General features: G+C 40.7%; 1 protein-coding gene across 4 annotated transcripts in view; it reads left to right on the top strand.

The window, feature by feature from the left end:
* LIFR (LIF receptor subunit alpha) overlaps window positions 1-15,261 on the top strand; it is a 109,924-nt gene that overhangs the window by 45,814 nt on the left and 48,849 nt on the right. The window lies entirely within an intron of this gene.

Here is a 15,261-nt window from a genome sequence, read left to right as displayed (position 1 = left end):
TAAATGTTATTAAGACTTTTGTTAAAGTTTGTATGATTTTGTTCCATATTTATTTCAGTAGTAGGAAATAAAATATTGATTAGCTGTTTTATTTATTTTGTGAATTATTTATTCATTATTTGTTTTTATATTGGATTGTTATTTTTAAAAAAATAGTAGTAGCTATTTAAAAATTATCAAAGCAAAAATGCTTATTTTATAAAAATTAAGAAAGTTCAGGGAATATTAATAAAAATCCAAAAAAAATTCACTCTCACCACTTGGAGATAACCCCAGATAACATTTTGTTGTATATCCTTCTAAATTAATTTCTATGCATATGTATACATATATTTATGGCTACATCTCCAAATATCTTAAACCATGGTTACAGTGGTATTTATTGCACATATTTTCTTATAATATGATTTAAAAATTCTAATTTATGTTAACCATCTTACACGTGCATAATTATGCACTATATTCAATTTATTAATTCATACATTCATTCAATTCATCCAACAAATATTTACCATACATTTTTTTGTGTGCCAGGCAGTCTTTCTAGCTTCTGGGAGTATAGTGCTGAAGAAGGAGGATGAGGTCGTTGCTCTAGTGGAGCTCACCTTCTGGTTGGGGAGGAACAGACAGTAGACAGGAATTGTGTGTGCGTAGAAAACTCCAGATACTCATGAGGGAAACAGAATAGGCCACTGAGATGAAAAGTGAGCATTGTGTGGGTTGTGTTGTGGGATTTGGGGGAAGGCAGGCAGGGCATGATGGTCCCATCTCTAGGGTGATGAGAAGAGGCCTTTCCAACGGAGTGAGTGCTAACTCACAAGCATGAGGAGGACCCACTATGTAAAGAGCAGGGGGAGATGGCCCCCCATGGTAGGAACGAGAAGTGCAAAGGCCCTGAGGGGACTGAGCTTGGTCCATATGAGGAATAGAATGAAACTATAGGGACTGGATACTGGTGACCAAAGGAGAGATGTGTATGTGAAGAGTGTGGAAGGGGATGCAGGGCCTGACAGGCTCATGGGAGTGAGAGAGGGGTGTTTATGATGCATATTCATTGGACAGTTTTAAACTGGTGAGTGGCATGATCTGATAGATGGTTTTGCAAGGTTATTCTGGCAGCTTTGTGTAGAATGGATTGTTGAGGAGCAAGAATGGAAACAAGAGGATCAGTCCTGAGGCTCTTATAGCAGTTCAGGCAAGAGAAGTTGGTACATTTAATTTAGGGGGTAGCAACGAGCACGGTGGGTAGTGTTTGGTTCACACTGTATTAGAAGGTGTAGCTGATAGTATGTGGGGAAGGGGTAGAGGCTGGTGGTGAAAGAAAGAGACGGATCAAGGATGATTACTGGGTTTTTTGCTTGAATACATTTGCCATTTTTTGAGAGGGTGAAGGTAGGGAAGAACAAGTCAAAGAGTCAGTTTGGGACATGCTGAGTTTTAGATACCTATGAGACTTGCAGGTGACAAGTTGTATGTACATATGGGAAGAAGTCAGGTGGAAAGTTTTATCTATGTCTGGGGGAAAGACAGGGTCAGTAGAATAAATTTTCAAATCATTGCGTATGAATTTCATTTCAATTAACATGATCAGTTGAGTAATTAGTAAGAGTATAGAAAGAGAGAAATGGGCTAGAATGCATTTGGAGGTGTCATCTTCTTTAATCAATCCCACATTGATAGGCATTTAGGTTATTTCTTTTCATTTAAGTTATGGATTGCAAATCTTATATTTCTGGGGGGAAATTGCCTAGAAGTGGACGCATATGAAATGCTTGGCACAGAGCCTACCACATAGTGAGCTCCCAATAAATGTCTGCAACCTTGGTTCATCGTTACTGTTATTGAGTCAAAGACTTTTGATTGGAAAGACATCAGATTCTAATGGCTCACAGTTCAGACTTTGGAGTCAAAATCTCAAGTTTTGGTCCAAATTCTGGCTTTGCTCCTTACAAGCTATGAAACTTTGGGCAAGTTACTTAAAACCACTTCCGTACGAGCGTCAGCTGTAGTCGATAACCACAGGTGAACGCGCACAGCCCAGCGTAGACTATAGTCGACAGCCACAGATGAATGTCGACTTTAGCCGACAGCCGTGACATGAAGGTGCACAGCCGAGTGTCAACTTGAGCGTTAATAACAAAACTTGACTTTCCTAATTTTTCATTTATCAAAATAAAATTGTGAACATTTAAAAACAATGTTACAAAAACATGTATGTATATGTTATCTATTCTGATTTACATTACAAGTAAAGCTGCCTGTAAAGTAAAACAAGCTTTCGGTGCTTTAAAGCTTTCCTCATCACACAAGAGCAAAACGGGTTCGTCGTCAATGCACAGCACAAACTGTCGTGTGGACTATGAGTGCTGGCTGTGGGCAAGGTTTCGCGGCCAGTGAGCGCCTTACCAAAGTGGTTAATCTCCCTGTTTGAGAGGGTCATGTATGACATGTTAAAAATACCAGACCTTCTTGGAGGCTTGTGAAAATGCAGGTAGAGTGCACAGACCTCCCTAGAGCATGCAGCGTTGTCACCTTACACAGTTACAGGTTAGGTTTCAGTTTCTCCACATTGTTCTCGGTAGTACCTGACATTTTTCTTCAGCCTTTTCTAGTCAGCAGTGGAAATATGGTTTCTCATCGTTTTCAGGTTTATTGCCCATTTGTATTTCATAGTGTGTCCAGGATCAGTATTGAGCTCATAGGTCTCTGGTCTGTAGAATCTGCTCTCTTGACAAGAATGCCTCTTTCTGAAGTAGTTTTGCCAAGTATCAGTTATTTCAGGTTCTGTTATGTTTTTTGTTCTGTGTTCATTCTACTGTTATTTAGAAGACACAAGTGAACCTAAGGTAAAGTCATGTGCTTCCACCTGCTCGGATGGTAGAGACCATGGCCCGAAGCCAAAGGGTTTATTTTAGATTTTTCTTCTTCCTGAAAGCATTTATAATTTAAGATGATGCTTAGGATTTTGATATCTAGGATTAAATCATGTCATAAAAAAATTTGAATTCTTTTGGAGTGGAGAGCTTTCAGATTCTAACCCTAAAGAATGTTAAGAAAACATTCAGGCACATTTTGGTCAATATCTGTGCATTTGAAATCTAAGTCTTAAGCCCGTTTATATGTTAAGATTATTTCAGCAGAAAGACAAGAGTATTTTAGTGCCAATACATTTTGAGACAGGTTGCTAACTGGCGCCCTAAACACTGTATTTGGCCTGCAAATGTGTTTTGTTTGGCCAACATAGTGTTTTTTAAAAAATTGGAATTAGTTGCCAGCATTTAAAAATAAGGAGATTTCACATTTAAAAAAAAAAAAGGAATAACTTGGATTTCTGGCCCTTTTTGAAAAACTGAAAGACATGTGGCCTGTGGCTGCACTGACTCCCCCGTCCCCAAGGTGTAATGGAGACACAGGAGCTGGTGAGAGGCTCCTGCTGTCACATGTCACGTGACTGGCACCACGCACTTCATCTGGCTGGCTGGTCTGTTTGAGCTTGCACCTGCTGAGTTAAGAGCTTCACCAATTAGAAATACACTTAGAGTTGGAAGAAGAACAATAAGAGGGCAGTTATTTTCCATTTGTTCCCTGAATGTAGATGTCTGATGTTTGTCACGATGTGATTGTTGGAAGTGCTTGGTAGAGCAACTGGTATTTCCCCCAGTAACAATATTTACCTGGACTGGGTAGGGGCAAAGTTTTCCTTATCACATTCTGTGTCTGCCAGTTCCTAGAGGTGATAGGTAAGGTGTCCTATAAATTAAACAACTGTTTCTTAGGATATGTCAAGTAAGGAAAGCAGGCCCTGGGTCAGTTATATAATTTGAGAGCTAAGATCTGAGATGTTAGGTGACTTGTCTGAGTCCCCTACCTGTCACCATGGTGGAATAGGGACTGGGGCCCAGAACTCCTGACTCGGGTCCAGTTCTCATTTTACAGCTTAGTATCATGGTCTCAAGCTGAGCTTTGTAGTCAGCTGGATTTGGATCCCAGGTCTACTCCTTACTAGCTGTGTGACCTTTCTGTGCCTCAGTTTCCTTTTTTTAAAAAGAAGGAAAATAATGGTACTGATTTCATAGGATTGTTATGGGAATTAAGTCAAATTTTGTGCTTAAAGAACTTAGAAAAGTGCCTGCTCTTAATAAATAATATATAAACAACACATGACATCTGGAAAACATTTATGAACTCTATATTACATGGTAGAGTTAGCTAAAATCAGCATTTTAACTATATAGAATTATCAGGTAGTCAGTAGTTCCATCTCCCACCCCCCTTAGGATTTAGAAAGGCCTTTAGGGATGGTTTTATTGCATGTATTTTGAAAAAAATAACGACAACTCCAATAATTTGAGCTGATTTTTTTATTAATAAAATTTTCTAGAGCAAACAGGTGCATTCAAAGGCATACTTCAACTCTTAAGAATGTAAAGAAACAACTGGGTGGCATCAAAATATTTTAAGTCCTCACCAAGGATTCCATTTGGACAGATTTTCTCAAGTCACCAAATAAATTGTGACTATATAATGAATATCAAGCACTCTTAGATGCAAGGATGTTGTAAAGATAAAATTCTGCTCGTAAGGAGCTTATAATTGATGGGAAAGAGGAAAGAGGGTGGAAGGCCAGGAGAAAATAATCTCCATAATACCACAATATGGTAAACGCTCAGAGTGGACATTGATGTGTAGCAGGAGCATTAACAGAGCACCATATCTGACGACGTGATGGACAGCGTGAGAGTGGAGAGGCAAAGAGGCCCCAGGAAAGGAGTAGAGGAGTTGGAAGAGGACTGTGATTCAGATGTGTGAATTTAAGCATGAACAGATGTCTGAGCTGTTGATCTCCTGATGTTTGGCCTGGAGCTTGGAAGGATGATAGGGTTAGAGATGTGATGCTATTTAAAACCATGCAGCTCGCTGCAGAGGATGGATTCTGTGAGTCCCTTGCTGAGGGATTTAGATCACCTGTGCCACAGGTGAGGAGGGCCTGCTGCCACTGGGAAGGAAATTGGGAAAGGGTCAAGGCACGTATGTTTTGGAGGTAAAATTAGCGAGCATGAGGGAGGGGTAGGGAAGAAGGAAGAGTCAGGGGTGACTCCAGCATGGGTGAGCCATGGGCTGGGACTGGGGCATGAGAGAGAGCAGGTTTGGGGGAGAGTGAGCTTAATTCTGAACATGTGGAGTTTTTGAGAATCTGTGAAATATCCAAGTGGATATGGAGCATCGAAATATTTGTCATTCCTGAGGGACCTCACTTGAGTGGGTTTATGTAGATAAGCAAGAAATTGTCCAGTAAATGGATAGTCTGCTACCAGGAAGAGGCCAATCCTGGAAACACAGATTTGGAAGTCATTAGCACAGGAATGATAGTTACAGCCACAAGAATAGATAACATTGTTCAGCAAGGGAATGTGGAGTGAAAGGGGGCGATGGGCTAAAGTAGTCCCACCAAGGAAGCTGAGAAGGAATAGTATCTTAGTGATATCTTGAGTCAGTGAGGGAAGGAATAGATTATTTAATAATTATATTAGGATAAATGGTAACCATTTAGAGATGAAAAAAAGGTTGGCTGTTGACTCATCTGTACACTAAAATTAATTTTGTATGGAATATAGCTTCAAATGTTAAAAGTTTTAAATGTATTTGAAGGCAACATAGGTGACAGTTTATATAGCCTTGGCATAAGAAAGACCTTTTTAGTCAGAAATTACAAAGGACAAAATAGAGAAATCTAATTTATTGAAAGTCAAACAAGACCTTACCAGAAAGTAAGAAAGCAACTGAGAAATATATTTTCAATGTATGTAGCAGTTAATATGTATATTATGATTTTTTCTTATCATTTAGTAAGCAAAAGATTAAGACCCAATTCAAAAAAGTGGCAAAAGATAGAATAAGCAGTTTACAAATAAGACATTGGAAATTACCAATAAACATGGAAAGATATTTTGGTTATATAATCAAGGAAATGCCATTTATGGCTCAACAGTTGGAAGGGATTTTTTACAAAAGGATAATCCTTGATATTGGTGAGAGGTACTACAAAATGATCTCCAGGAACCTGATGTTCCTGATTCTTTTTCAAGGCAAGTTTTTACCATTTTCTTGCATGTTAAAGATCTCTTGGAGGAATGTTCTTCAGGTTGTTTAATGATAGGGTGTTTCACCCTTGTAATAAAGGGAAGAAACAAGGTCATTTGTCTGATAGACATTTATTGATATTTATTAAGGGCTCTTACATGCCAGTCACTCATACAGTGTAGGTGAGGTGAGTAATCAGATTATACTCGTCACTGTGAAAGAGCGAGTCCTGAAGGATGGGGAGAATTAGAGGTATTCGGGACATTGCGAGGGGCATCCCATAGAAGTGGTGGTTTGGGGAGGTCCTGAGCCCAGTGGGTGTGTGGAGTGTTTGGAGAACTGCTGTGTGAAGTAGGGGGGGCTTGGCAGCATCTTGAAGGGCTTTGCCTACCAGGTGGAACTATGTGTTGAAGCAGCAGGGAGCTTTCAGAGGATTGTAAGTACGGGAGTGATGCGTTCAAACTTGTTTTGACATGTTGAAGTTGATAATGGATGGGCTCTTGAATTAACAAAGAAGTCATCACTGCAATGAGGATTACCAAAACTGACGGGGAGGATCTGGGGGGAAAAAAAATTTGGAAGACATCTATTAAAAAAGTTTCCAGAAAATGCAAAGAAATTAACAAAAAAAAATTGACAGGCATATTCTATTTGAGTAGTAGACCAAAGTTCTCATTGGAAATGAATATTCTGCAGTATCCACAGTGATAGATATGTTTTTATAATGTATGAAAAGTTAAATTTCACTATCGTTTTCCTACACATGGAATGCAAACTAAGGCATACACTGGGATCTCTGAGCAGTCGAGCGATCCTCTGATCAGGTGCCCAGACTTTCTGGGTTCACAGTGCCCATGGTGTTTCACTAATGTCTTTCACAGTGTCCCCAGTGAAAAGAATTACCTCACAGGGTTTTTTTATAAGGTAGTTGGAACCAACAAATTTAATAAGTATTTATAACCTAGTGCTTTAGTAGCAGTTTGAAAAAATAATGCCTGTCAAAAAAAATAATATTAATAATGCCTGTCAGCCTAAAGGGAAAAATAGAATTGTACCTTGGTATCTGTGGAGGTTGGGGGATTGGTCCCAGGACCCTCACAGATACCCAAACCCTCGGATGCTCAAGCCCCTTATACAAAATGGTGTGATATTTACATATAACCTGCGCTCATCCTCTCATATGGTGTAAATCATCTTTAGATTACTTTTAATACCTAATACAATGTAAATGCTATATAAATATTTGTTGTACTGGTTTTTATAATTTTTTATTATATTATTTTTTCCAGAATATTTTCTTTTCTTTTTTCCATTTCATAATATTATGGGGGTGTACAAACATTTTGGTTACATATGATGCCTTTGCCTTGCCCAAGCCAGGGCTAGAAGCGTGCCCTTCCCCCATACAGCGTGCTCCGTCTCCATTAGTTGTGAGTTTACCCCCTCACCCACCTGACCAGCACCCAGTGAATATTACTACCATGTGGGCACCTTAGTGTTGAACAGTAAATACCAATTTGACAGCGAGTACATGTAGTGTTTGTTTTTCCATTTTTGTGATACCTCACTTCGAAGGATAAGCTCAAGTTCTCTCCAGGATAATAAAAGAGGTGCTAGATCACCATTGTTTTTGTAGTTGATTAGTATTCCATGGCATACATATACCACATTTTATTAATCTATTCGTTTATTGATGGGCACGTGGGTTATTTCCACATCTTTGCAATTGTGAATTGTGCTGCCATAAACATTCGAGTGCAGATGTCTTTATTATGGAATGTCTTTTTTTCCTTTGGGTAGGTGCCTAGTTGTGGGATTGCTGGATCAAATGATATTTCTATTTTTAGCTCTTTGAGGTATCTCCAAATTACTTTCCACAGGGGTTGTACTAATTTGCAGTCCCACCAGCAGTGTATGAGTGTTCTGATCTCTGCATATCCATCTGTGCAGTTTGCCATCCAGTCTGCCAGCATTTGTTGTTTGGGGACTTTTTGATAAAGGCCATTCTCACTGGAGTTAGGTGATACCTCATTGTGGTTTTGATTTACATTTCCCTAATGATTAGAGATGTTGAGCACTTTTTTTTATGTGTTTGCTGGCCATTATTCTGTCTTTTGAAAAGTTTCAGTTCATGTCCTTTGCCCATTTATTGATGGGGTTGTTTGATTTTTTCTTGTTGATATTCTAAGTTCTGGATAGATTCTTGTTATCAGCCCTTTATCAGATGTGTAGAAAGCAAATATTTTCTCTCATTCTGTAAGTTGTCTGTTCACTCTAATGATAGTTTCCTTGGCTGTGCAGAAGCTTTTGATTTTGATCAGGTCCCATTTATTTATTTTTGTTGCTGCTGTGATTGCTTTGGGGGTCTTCTTCATAAATATTTTGCCTAGGCCAATGTCTTTATAAGAGTATACATTTTCAATCCATGTTTGGTTGAATCAATGATTGCAGAACCCTCAGATATGGAGACCAGACTGTAATATTTTTTTTATTTCATTCTTAAAAAGCCTTAATTACTGATGAGGTTTGTGAACCTGTTAGGTACTGTCAAACTTTGGAAACAGATTGGATACCACAGCCTTATTTCCATTTCTGCATTGATTTGGGGGGGGGGATGATATTTGTGTTTTATCCCAGCAGTCACCAACTCCTACCCCCCTTTACCAAAGATACGATGTCACTGAAAGGAATTTAGCATTACCAAATGTGAAGTACCTTGGACTAAAGATTCTCACAGTGTTGGACAGATGTTGCTTTGTTTCATTTGGACATTTAAAATATCCTGTGATGGTCCTATTAGTTTGCTTTGGTGTCTTGGGATGCTTTGGTGCATAGTTTGGGAACCACAGCTCTAATGTATGTTCTCAGTGTTGGCAGTACTTGGGTTCACATGCAGCCTAAATGAAAGCATACTGTGTGGTTGTATGATCATTTGTGCCTTGGTATTCATTCATACAGCTGTCCATCAGCTAGCTTAGAGTTTTTGGTATCTGCTCTGTACCAGGTACTTGCTTGGACGTTGGGGATTACAGTGAACTCAGAGGCATGTTTGCTCCCAAGCATCTGACAGTCTGTTGGGAGAATTAGAAGATTGTGAAGTGAAGCAGTGCAGCAGGGGTCCCCAAATTGTTTCTGTAAAGGGCAAGGCAGTAAATATTTTAGGCTTTGTCACAGCCACTCAACTCCAACATTGTCATGGGGAAGCAGCCCTAGGCAGTACATAAACGAATGGGTATGGCTGTGTTCTAGGGAGACTTGTACAGAATCAGGAGGGGGGTCTCAATGGGCCCCTGGGCTGTCAGTTGTCCAACCCCTGTGATAGAGATGTGATTAAAGTGTTGTGGAAGCAGAAGGGGCATCTAACTTTCAGGGGACTCTCAGAGGCGATGACAAGTGTACCTCCTACCGGGAGTTTTGCTGCTGACTGGAGGAGAGTGCAGAAAGGAGTACAGAGGAAATTGGCGAGGCGGGAAAATATGTGCCAGCACGAGGAGGCAGGAAGGGTCTGGCAGCTTGTGGAGCGGTATCCACTTTCATGTGACCCATAATGACATCAGGGGCAGAGCACAGGGCCTCTGTCCCAGGTTCAAATTCCAGTTTCACGGATCATATATTCTCTCTTGTTTCTTTGTTTTGTGCCTCATTTTGATGAATCATATCCTCCAGTAGCCTCCAGAGAATGGGTGCAGGGAAGTTACATCTTTCGAAATTTTGCATGTCTTTATAAAATGTATTTTATCCACTCAGTAGTTTGAGTATAGAATTCAAGTGTGAAAATCATTTTCACTTATGTTTTGGAAGGTGTTCCTTTTAGCTTTCAGTGCTAACAAGTGTGATGTGACACCCCCCTTGCCCCAAGAATATTTATTGATCACACGGAGTGTCTCGTGTGTGCCGCTGACCTGCTCTGGAGGTAGTGCTGTCTCTGTCCTTGTGCCCCAGAGTCCTGACTTCACTGAACTATTCTGGTGCTGCTCTTACTCCCGAGCCCTTGCATATGACCTCCCCCTCTCTGGAAGCTTGTAAGATCTTCTTTTATAGTTATTTTGATATCCTCAATGAGGTATAATATCTTAGTATGAATCTTATGAAATTTGTTCTACTGGGTTGTGTGGGCTCTTTGAGGACTAAAGTTTTGCAGCTGAATGTATATCTAGATAATTCTGTGTACTTTGATAATGGCAGTTGTCTCCTGATTAATCTCCTTAAAGCACCACTTCCTTCAAGCTCTCATCTTCTATAAAACCAGTCATGTCTCTCTGTGCAGTCTGGTCTCAGCCAGGTAGAACTTCTCATTTGGGCCAAATTTGTGTGTTTCCTAAGTATTTCTCTCATTTTACTTGAACCCCCAACACTTCACTTTAATAAAACAATAGAGTCTACCTAACTGCAAAGTTTATGTTCCTGGAAAGCCTTCTTCGAAGGGAGCCAAAGCTTGAGGAACTTAAGGTCTTACAGAGAAATGGGATTAGGAAAATAGTTGCTAGTCAAAGTTTTGAAATGATTTTTGTGTTCCCTCGTCACAGACAGTAAAGAAAGGGACACTAAGAAGAATGCAGATCAGCCATGCGGGTACTTGCTTAGGGAGACTCTTCACATCTCCATCCTGTCCCTCTATCTGGTGATGGGTTTGTGACCAGCTTGTCTGTTTATGCTGCCTTGAGAGGAGTTCAGAAGCTTTTCTCCCTCAGTGCCAACGTGCTGTCTGTCACGTTTTCCCCTCCCTCTACCCACCTGTCCCTACCACTCCTGCAAGAAAATTAAATAAGTAAACAAATGAAGGGAGGAACAGAAACAAATGAAACAAAATGCATTGGGATTATAGTTTCTGGCCTCTAGCTTTACTTTTCTCAACTCTTCTAATTACCCTCAGAAGAAAGTTCCAAAACCTTATGCATGCTAGAACCAGAATTCTTGAAGTTGAGGCAAAAGCACGTCAGAGTATATGCATGAACATTCCACTTTCACACACGGGGCCTTAGAGCTTTGCATTTGGGGTCCCAGGTGTGGTTTCTGCCTGTCCTTCCTGATGCCCTGAGATTGAGGTTAGCATATGTGTAAAGAAGTGAAAACAGATTTTTTTTCTTTCCATTCAACATTATAAATTGATTGCGCATGATCACATTTCTTAAACAGAAGGGTTTATTGACATTTTTGAATCCTTTAAATAATAGTATAGGAAACAAACTGGTGGCCCTCAGGCAGGCAACAATCTGAAAGCATATTTTGTTTGGCTTCTAGAGTGTTTAAATAATATGCATTGGTTGCTTATATTTACAAACTTGATTATTTCTCATAACATTCCAGATTTCTACCTTGTCTTGAAATATAAGAAAACTTGGCACAAGGTGGGTGGCTGTTGCCTTTAGGCTAGGCCAGCGGCTGCAGTTCGCACCTGCCCATGTGTGCCCTTGTGCCCTGTTTCAGCCCTCAGGGCATTTGCACTTACGTCCCGTTGTTGCCACAGCTAGAGACAGCTATCCTAATTTTGAAAGTTAGCGCCTAAGATTCTATAAAAATTTGTTCTCCTCTAAGGAATAAGGCATTGCTGAGGAAAAGAAGTAAAATCTGACAATGTTTCTAATATCAGAAGTGAGCAGAGAAAAGTTTCATAAGCATCTGTGTTTTCTTGAAAGTACGTTGGAGGGCCATGTTCATGTACTGTTCTGGCCCGGAAGTCCATTTGAAAGTTTTGCTTGGGAGGGAAGTTGGACATGTTATAAGAATAAATATTATATTGCCCAAATGTGACTTGCTCAGAATTTTCTATGTAAATGTCATGACAAAAGGAGGTCTTCTTTATTATCCTGCTTATTTTGAGTTAAGCAGGCTTCGGGGACACGGCTGTAGATCCTTCTGTTCCTGTGCACCCCCATCCTGCTGCTCACTGACCTCCTCAGTGGAGTCCTTGATCCGTGGCCGCTGCTGGCACTGACTTAGTGCTTGCTCACTAATGCCTGCAAGCTCGGTCCCTGCCAGGGGGAATGGAATATTACAGCTTCGCTTTGGGAAGCCTCTGATGTGGGTCCTGAGTGGAGCTCGCCTCTGTGCTACAATGGTAGAGGCTGAAGCCGGTAGGGATTAAGTGCTTTACCTTCAGTCATACTGCTAATTAGTAATGGAGCCAAGATTAGAGTCTAAATCTGGCAGCACCTGGTCCAGAGCTTTTCCTCCACTGTTTCCCTCCACCCCCACCCCCTTGCCACTTCTTCCTGGCACAGCACTAAGGCACACGGCTCTTTTCTAGAATAACTGTTAACTTGCAGGGAGGGATTGTTTCATTTTAAGATAATGTTTAGCCAGTCAGTGAATGTGGTTTATGATTACTGTAGTCAGGGTTTGAGTTTTTGGGTCATGTTTGCTCTCCTTTATTCAGTTATTCCTGTATAGCTATGTAATTCTGTAACTTGAGCAACTGGCATTTTAGACATTCCGTGAATACATTTTCATTCTAATGAGTAAACTCGATGACACTGGAATTGACTAGGAAGTGATTCATTCATCCAGAAAATAATTGAACACTTTTGAAATGTGTGCTCGTGCCTTGTGCATGTTTTAATTATTTAAGCTATTGGGGGATTCATTTCCTGGTTTTCTGACAATACTTAACAATAGCCAGGAAGAACTCTTGCCATCTGCTTTCACTAAGAAGAATATTTTTTGAAATCTGTCATTGGGTTCCCATTATTTGGATGTTGGATCTCCTTTCCTTTATCAAGTCTCTGTTTCTCATCTCTCTTCCCACATTTTCTATTTTTTGTCTTTTATTTGTGAAAGATAGTTCAATGTTTTATCTTTTATTTTAATTTTTAATATTAGCCAATGTATTTACCTTCTAAGAGAGATTTTTATTTCTGACTATTCCTTTCTCTTTGCATTCTCTTCTTGTTTTTATGGCTGTGCCAGGTTTGCTCTGAAGATACTATTTAAAAGTTGAGGGTTTTTCTTTCTTTTTTTTTTCTAAGTTTTCTTGTTTGTTACATTATCCTGATTTCCTCTGGGAGTCATTTTTATTTTCCTTTTGGCTATCATGTTTATTTTGAATTTTTCTTTAATATGCTAGGCTTTGCTTGTATGTTTTGTGGTCCTTGGTTGTCTGTGCCAATATAAAATGAGGTAACATTGGGTCTGAGAATGGCTGGTAGGGTTCACTCTAGGAAGAACAGATGAAGAGTGGGCGGAGATTCGTGACTCTGGGGCTTCCCTAAATGTCCCACATGGAAAGCTTTGCTCCTTGGCCCCCATGTCTGCATTAGCTACTCTGGTTCTCCTAAGACTGTTCCCTGAGCCTCTATAGGGAGAATGCCTTTGATAGGGAGTGGGAGCATCAGAGTTGCCTTGTGTAAACAGGTCTTTGAATCCTTAGGTTCAGCCCCCATCTCACTGTCCCCTTCCCCATGTACTCAGAGGGAACTGAAAATGGCACCACCATCTGCTCATCGTTATTAGCCACCAGATCTAGCGGTCATCCTCTGTCACTTGCGCTTTTCTCCCTACACCTCCCACAACACACAAAGTACACCTGTAGCTCTTACCACGTGCTTGGCGTTATTCTAAGCACCTTACTCACATTTACTCACTTGATCTCAACAACAACTTATGAGGAGAATACAGTTATCATCCCCACTTTACAGATGAGGAAACTGAGGTACAGAGAGGTCAGGGTCACATGATGAGTGTCATAGAGCATGTCTGGAGTCACACAGCAAGTGGCACAGCTGGGATTCAAACCTAGTCTGTGTTTGTAACTACCACTCTGTCCTCCTGTGATGTGTGGTAAGACCCTCCATCTCTAGAGCAGATCCTGAGTCTGACCACCCCTGGCCACTCCTGCCCTGCAAGACCTCACACTGTAATCTCTTGGGACTATAATCTCTGGGCCCTAGAGGCCGTCCAGCATGGAGCAACTAGAGAAGTCTCTCTAAGGTGCAGATGAGATTGCAGGTCTCTACTGAGTATAGCATTCGAATGGTGACTCTTCTCAACCCGTTCAACTCCACACCCCTCCACACCCCTGCCCAGCCACCTTTCCTGTCCTGTGAACTGCTGAGGTATCCTTGTCTTAGTGTCTTGCTTCCTCTGAGTGCATCCTGGCAATGTCCTTCTCATCAGGAAGGTCTCAGCTCAGAATCAGACCTTCTTTTTCTGCACTCTCAAGCACATTGCCTTATTGTAGTTTTTAAAGCACATATCATGATCCTAAATTCATTATTCATGTATTGTCTCTCTGACCAAGAGTCTAAAGTCTTATAGGAGGAACTTATTGGTGCTATGCCACAGGCCTGGGCCAGGAGTCCATATCTAAGCACCTGCTGACAGATACCTCCCAGGTACCTCCCCAGCAGGCCTTCCTCTGTCACAGCCCCCTCCCCCCCATCCACCAGAGTCAGTCACTGCTCTTCTGAATGCTTCCTCTCTTCAAGGGAAATGTGTTGAGGTCTCTTCTACTGATGGTTCCTTTCCCATTATAGTTATTGGAGTATTTGTTAAACTGCAGCCATTTGTGTGTCATTGTCAATATTTTTGTCACTCTGCAGCCCTCCATACTATTACCCCTAATTTGTTCTCTTTAAATTATTTCAATTTAAATTGGTATGAAATAGGAAATTTAATCATGACAGAAATGGAAAACAACACCAATATTTCATACATAAGTAACAAAAAATTAACACATACTAATTAAAATAAAAATATCAATCCATGTATCATTCTAAATGCTCAAAACTTCAGTTTTGGCCGGGCGCGGTGGCTCACGCCTGTAATCCTAGCACTTTGGGAGGCCGAGGCGGGCGGATCGCTCAAGGTCAGGAGTTCGAAACCAGCCTGAGCGAGACCCCGTCTCTACCAAAAATAGAAAGAAATTAATTGACCAACTAAAAATATATATACAAAAAATTAGCCGGGCATGGTGGCGCATGCCTGTAGTCCCAGCTACTCGGGAGGCTGAGGCAGTAGGATCGCTGAGCCCAGGAGATTGAGGTTGCTGTGAGCCAGGCTGACGCCACGGCACTCACTCTAGCCTGGGCAACAAAGTGAGACTCTGTCTCAAAAAAAAAAAAAAAAAAAAAAAAAAAAACTTCAGTTTTATACACTGCTTTTCTTTATTGTAGTGGTGTGGGAGTGGAGCATTGACAGACACATGCTCAGTTATGAACTAGAACTTTCTGAAGCCCAGCATTC

The sequence above is a fragment of the Microcebus murinus genome, chromosome 11 (genome assembly GCF_040939455.1).
Source record: "Microcebus murinus isolate Inina chromosome 11, M.murinus_Inina_mat1.0, whole genome shotgun sequence".
NCBI classification, from domain to species: Eukaryota; Metazoa; Chordata; class Mammalia; order Primates; family Cheirogaleidae; genus Microcebus; species Microcebus murinus.
Note: the sequence above shows the minus strand (reverse complement) of the source record. Positions and strands in the feature narration are given on the sequence as shown.